The 6,924-nt window shown below is 41.2% G+C and overlaps 1 pseudogene; it reads left to right on the forward strand.

Moving 5' to 3' along the window:
• The first annotated feature begins 578 nt into the window (after positions 1-578).
• LOC129502614 (60S ribosomal protein L7-like) lies at positions 579-1,531 on the forward strand (annotated as a pseudogene).
• The last annotated feature ends 5,393 nt before the right edge of the window (positions 1,532-6,924 follow it).

A 6,924-nucleotide genomic window follows, 5' to 3' on the forward strand; every position in this document is an offset into this window, starting at 1 on the left:
GGTTTCTTAAAAAAAACACCAAAAGGTTTGGGGGAAAAATTAGCATATAGCATATAAAAAAGTAAAAGCTTCTCTCTGTTTCTGTGACCTCAACATTATTCATAGAAATGCCAGCAATTCCCCCTGGCCTCTTTTTCTCCCAATTTTACCTCCCAATCTACAGCTCCTCACAGGCACAGATGAATCTCTTTCCAGTGCTTCTTTTTCTTCCCTCTTCGGTATCTTACCTTCATTCCTTCCTCCTTGCACCAGGATGGGTATATGTTGTCAATTTTAGAGGCAAATTTCCCATCCTCATTGCTCTGTATCATTGCATGGACTCTGTGGCGCAAAATCCCAAAGAATTTACATGGCTCAGTCAAACTTCTCTTAGGGGCCAGGAGCACAGAACTGGGAATAGTCACACTTCCTATCTTGCTATTTTTTGTTTTCAGAAATTCACAGCTCCAGACTGGGAAACTCTACAGGACAAATGACCTGATTTCTTCCACAAATAAGTTGTGGAGGTTGTGGAGGAACAGAAAAACAAAGATAAATGGGGAACTTATGGCCTCTTTTTTGGCTAGAACAATGAGGGTGCAGAAGAGAAGAAAAAGAAGGTTCCTACTATGCCAGCAACCCTTAAGAAAAAGTGAAGGAATTGCACAGAGTTGAAGATCAAATGTCTGAGAAAAAAAGTTTGCCCAAAAGATGCTTCGAAAGGCAAGGAGGGAGCTTATCTATGCAAAAAGTTGAGCATGGGACGCCTGGGTGGCTCAGCGGTTGACCGTCTGCCTTTGGCCCAGGGTGTGATCCTGGAGTCCTGGGATCAAGTCCCACGTCAGGCTCCCTGCATGGAGCCATCTTCTCTCTCTGCCTGTATCTCTGCCTCTGCGTGTGTGTGTCTCTCATGAATAAATAAATAAAATCTTTTTTAAAAAAAAAGCTGAACATCACCACAAGGAATATAGGCAGATGTACAGAACTGTGATTTGAATGGCGAGGATGATGAGAAAAGCAGGCAACTTCTACGTGCCTGCAGAACCCAAACTGGCATTTGTTGTCAGGATCAGAGGTATCCATGATGTGAGCCCAAAGGTTCGAAAGGTGTTACAGCTTCTTTGCCTTTGCCAGATCTTCAATGGCACCTTTGTTAGGCTCAACAAAGCTTCATGCTAGTTACTTCATGCTAGTTAACATGCTAAGGATTGTCGAACCATATGTAGCATGGGGGTACCCAAAGCTGAAGTAGGTGAATGAATTGATCTACAAGTATGGTTATGACAAGATCAACAAGAAGCAAATTGTCCTGACACATAGCACATTGATTGCCCGAACTCTTGATAAATATGGCATCGTCTGCATGGAGGATCTGATTCACAAGATCTATACTGTTGGAAAATGTTTCAAAGAAGCAAACAACTTTTAATGGGCCTTCAAATTATCTTCTCCATGCAGGGGAATGAAGAAAAAGACCATCCATTTTGTAGAAGGTGGAGATGCTGGCAACAGGGAAGACCAGATCAATAGACTTATTAGAAGGATGAACTAAGGTATCTACATGATTATTTTTGTAATATGGTCAGTTAATAAATGACTACTTTCAAATGGGAAAAAAAAGGGGGGGAACTTATGGATGGAGAAAGACTAGAGAAATACATCAACCAATCGTAACGCATGAACCTTATCTGGATTTTGATCCCACTACCTTCCAAGAGAACATGCTTATAGTTATGATATCTATGAGATCATTGGAAATTAAAACACCGACTGGATATTTAATAATGCTAAGGAAAGGGCAGCCCAGGTGGCTCAGCGGTTTAGCGCCACCTTCAGCCCAGGGCGTGATCCTGGAGACCCAGGATGGAGTCCCATGTCAGGCTCCCTGCGTGGAATCTGCTTCTTCCTCTGCCTGTGTCTCTGCCTCTGTGTGTGTGTGTGTGTGTGTCATGAATAAATAAATAAAATCTTTATAAAAAATAATTCTAAGGAAATGTTCATTTTATTTGTAATAATGGAATTTCAGTCATTTTTTTAAATTGTTAACTTCTAGAGATATGTACTAGAACATTTGCAGATCCAAGTACATGGTTAGGTATTTGCTTCAAAATGATATGAGAAGGGTGGAAATGGTCACATATTGATCCTTTTTGAAGTTGGGAAATAGGTGCATGAAGGTAAATAATATACTTCTTCTGTTTGTGATTAATTTCTTTGTAAAAAAATAGTAGAGAATCTTTTAAAGAATAGGTAGTACACCAACTTGAAAGTGTCACTGGTAGGTGAATTTGGTGAGGGTTGCTTGTCTAGGCCAGGATGATTGAAGAATCATCCTGGAGACTCCATGGTCTCTGGAGCATGTTTCCTGCACATCCATGATCTACTTTGCATATTTCTTGTTAGAACCCATATTTCAGACCCCCTCTTTGGTGTTTGCAATTGTTTGGACACGCACCATGACCTTTCCAGATTTGCTCAAAACCCAACCACCCACTTCACATATCCATACAGAAAAAATTTCCTACCTATAACCTTCATTAACATATGTCTTTGGAATAGGATGATGAAACAAGTCCAAGTCTTTTTGATAAGTCTGTGGCAATTTTCTTTTAGTCATTAGTGCCATCAGTCATGGGGTAAAAGGAGTCTTTTAAACTTACTGTTTCTGTCTTCTGTAATGTGTATATTCAGGTTTTCATGTCTTCTCTGTATTTAGTCAAGGCTCATCTGTGAAAAGGAAGCCAGAGGCCAAATTATATTTAAACATTTCATTTGAAGTTGTCTCAGAAGATGTAAAATTATTTTTCATTTGGTATGATTCACTCTTTTGTGAAAGACCTTCTGTTCAGATTCTAATACCTTCAAAATATTCACTCAGTTTTATTAATCTGAATTTCTTAACTTCATTTCTAATGGTTCTGACGCAATTCTTTTTCATAACTCATTTGTATGCATATAATACATTGCCAATTTCTAATACTCTGGAACTGATTATGGATTTTTAGTTACTAAAACAAATAACTCTCAAACATTTGCATGTTTCTGTAACTTAGAGTTTCTTTTGTACAAATTTCTTTATTTGAAAAAAATGTAATTCTTTTTTTGTTATTCAGCTTTGTAGTTCATCACAAGTTCAGTTAGCATGTTCAAGTTAAGGAAATGTATTATCTCAAATCCTATCACAAATGAATTCCCGAAGAAAATGGACAAAAAATATAATGGGAGATGTGGACCAGGGATCAAGAGAGCAGAGGGATCTTATACAGAGGCCATTTGTCTTTTGCTTCCCTAATACCTGACCTCCCTTCTATGTTTCAGAAATTCTCTAAACAGGAGTGTGAAAAGGAACTGGAGTCCTTCTCCTATAAAAGCCAAAAAGGCCAGTTCGTTGCTTTCTGAGCCTCTTATGGAGGCTACTGTTGAGATTGTGAACCAGGCTCAGCCAATCAAATGTATCTGACTCGGATTCGGAGTCTGGAACTAGTGACATCAAGAATCAGGGGAATTATTTCTGCTGTAGACATGACAGCAAAAACATCAGTGTCTGGAAGTAGAATTGGCAATATCACCACGGTGATAGCCAGTGCCCAGTGCCAATAACAGTGTGGGTGCAAGCTGCAGCGTTCATGTCTGGTAGCATTATTACTAGTCTTCTCACTGGTCTGCTTCTCAAAACTGGTTTTATTTCTTGATTCTGGTTATGCCATCCCCTTTCATACTTGCCCATTTTCTGACTGCTTTGTTGGGTTTTTTTTGCCAAAATTCTTCGGCAATCTATTATTTATTCAATAAATTATTTTTCAGTTTAATTCAGCCAATGTCGATTAAGTTAAGTAAGAATCCTGACTTTATAAAAAATGGTACCAGCAGGTTCTATAGCACAGAACTGTCAAAAAATCTGGGAGGTAGGGAACATGCAGTCACTCTTCAGGAACAGAAAAGTGGTTGTCCATGACCTGCCATGACAAAACACCTAATAAAACTATCTCCTGGGTTCCCTTGGAATGAAATATCTACCAAAGGCAAGGTTTCAGAAGTGAGTGTCACCAATGGCATATGAGGGGCATGAGGTATTGAATGACTGTAAGGTGAAGTAGATTGTAGGCTGTTAACAACACTTGTCAGCTGAAAAAACAAATGAGATACTCAACCCCCAAGTTCTTGTCTAAAGGCGTGGACATGTGTGTCTCCTCCTGGAATACCATCTTCTCTTCCTCCACCCACCACCATGTAATTTAGAGATAATTCTCCTCAGTTTGCTGGTAACAACTGAAAGTGGGCTGCTGGAGAGTTGTATCCACACTAAGCATCACTTTAAAAGCAATGGATAAGGTAAGTCTTATCAGTAGGCAAAACTTTAGGCAGTAGACATCTTTGCTCTCTTTACCTAAATGGACAATTGTTCCAAAATCAAGAACTACACCATCTTGCAAAGAATTAGTGGTTTGACTTGGTGGTCTTGGGCTTGGGGGCAAAAAAAAAAAAAAAGGTGAGGATCAGTGACCAACAAGTTTGGGGAAATGTTATGGCCAGATCCAGTGTATGAAGAGTAATGTTTGTCACCAAAGGCTCCAACTCTGGAAAAAGTGTTTCATAATTAGGAGGAAAGATGATTCACTCTGGGTCTTCCCCCAGTCACCCCTGTGCTATTCAGTGGGCTTGTGCACAAAGTGGCCAGAGTAGCTGTGTCAGTTATCTTTTGCTGTTACAAATTGCCCCCAGATTTAGCAGCTTAAAACTAAGGACTGGGAAAAACCCAGAAGAATCATAATATGCACACTTGCTGGGGTACATCAGGGTCCTTACTTCTGGGAATCAAGTCTCTTCTTCGGCCAGTAGTTTCCAAGTCCAGCAGCTATTTCAGGTCTAGGCAAGGTATCGTAACTTTGGGGGGCCAACTGTCCTCAGGCTCCCAATCATTCATTTTTTATTTCCTTTAATTGCACAGCTTAAGTAGTACTTTTACTAGCTGTCCATTTATTTGCCCCTAGAGATACCATGTTCTCTCAACCACTTCCATGACTCTCGACAGTCAGGCCCCACTTAGGAGCCCTTCCAAATTTTCCACTTATTAAAATGTATCTGATTTCTAATCATTAAGTGCTGCCATTTAACTCTGCCGTGTTAAGGCCCTTGCCTCTCCACCACAAATCTTGCTATTCAGCCTCTCCTCTGACCTTGGCACTCATCCTGGTACCCCTCTCACTAAGACAGTCTGTATTGCTTCAGCGAACAGTATATCCTCTGGGCTTTCATGGACGATAGTCCTCTGATGAGACTTTGGCCCTTGCATAATGTATTCATAATAGATTCCCTTTACCACACTCATGTCTCTGAGCTCTCTCATTTCTTCTCACACTATGATTTGGAAATTCTGGCATTCATACCTCATGTGTGCTCAGTGACTAGTAGTTTGTCCGCACCATCTCCCCAAATCCTTGCCAAGGTATTCAATTGTCTATCTCAGCAAAGTGATCTCAAATAAGTAAATAAATCCTCCATTTCCCAGCCCTTATGTTTTGCCTGCACTGATCAAGCACTCCCAAAATCCAAGGCCTCCGTACTCTCCAGGTTCCAAAGGTACATGTTAGCAGACCCTGCAGCAATTTGGAGATGCAGCCCCTTTCCTTATTGGGCTCGGCAGGTCTCTGCCTGAGTTTATGTTATAATTCAACCCTTGTTATAACCTGGTGGACAAATGGGAGCTGATGGCAGATCCTGGGGAAATGGAGGACACATGTCTTTGTGGGGAGAGGTTCTGCATCATTTCCAAATGGACGAAGGATCATAGTCTTTAACAGAAATAAGCCTTTCTTTGAAGGCCCATAGGATGCAAGGAGATCTGGGAATTCAAGATTTCTAGGACATCAATCTCATCCCATGGTTCACAATCTCATCTTGTTTTTTCAACCAGGGCCCTGTTCTTGGTGTGGGAGACCCGTCCTGGAAGGATGTAGACCTTGTGAAGCCCAACTACTCTTCAGTCAGTCCTGGACCTGGTGCTTGGTTTCTCTGCCCTTCTGTAGTAGGTGATGAGAGCCTCTGTTATTCTACCAAGAAGGCCCTCTCATTTTCAAACCTAGCTTTTAAGTGACAATTAATCATTTTCAGGCTTTTGTTTTGTTTTTCTCAGTATTTTTCTAAAGCATTCATCATGTTTAACCAGAGCCACCAGCTCTATCCCTGTCGTTACTATTTTCCCCATACTTCTCAGGCACTTCACACATCACACTAGATAGTGCATCCCCTTCTACCTGTCTTCCATCCTTGTTTTCCACAGATGAAAGTCTTAACAATCACACTGTTTCATGCTGGGGCTTTCGGCTACCTACCCCCAGTAACAGGGTGGTCATTGCCTGCCATGCATCTGTGTGATCCTACTCCAAATCCTAAACTTGTATGGGCTCTCTTGGGTCACTCCTACCACCAACTGTCACAGATTGAATTCCTTAATCTGAGAAGAGATCTGCATACAGGAGGTTTATTAGGAGATGTTCTTTGTCTCAATACCACTGGAAGGGTAAGGGAAGGAAACAAACAGAATTGGGCATATGGAGAAGTAGAATAGCAATGTAGCCTCAAACAAAGCTTCAGTTGATCCTATGGGGAGTCCATCTCCTATGGGGAGATGGAACAACCCTTCACAGTGTCCCAAATTGGAAAAAAGACAACTGGTTCACCACAGAAAGCCAACTGTGCCAGGAGGCTGTCTTCAGTTGAAGCCATCTCTAAAGAGGGTTGACAGGTAGAGGTTGTCTGCTAGTAGTGCCACCAGAAGTTAGGTGAATAAGGCCTACTCTTCGTGTCTCATAGAGTACATCAAAACCTCCCCTGAAATGTATCTGTTTCACATTGGGAACAGGGAAGAGTATAAATGGAGCCAGGCAATCTCTTAGGGGCACCTCTAGTTCTACTGGGAGTGATGGGAAAAATAATGGAAGAACA

The sequence above is a fragment of the Nyctereutes procyonoides genome, unplaced genomic scaffold, assembly GCF_905146905.1.
Source record: "Nyctereutes procyonoides isolate TBG_1078 unplaced genomic scaffold, NYPRO_anot_genome, whole genome shotgun sequence".
NCBI classification, from domain to species: Eukaryota; Metazoa; Chordata; class Mammalia; order Carnivora; family Canidae; genus Nyctereutes; species Nyctereutes procyonoides.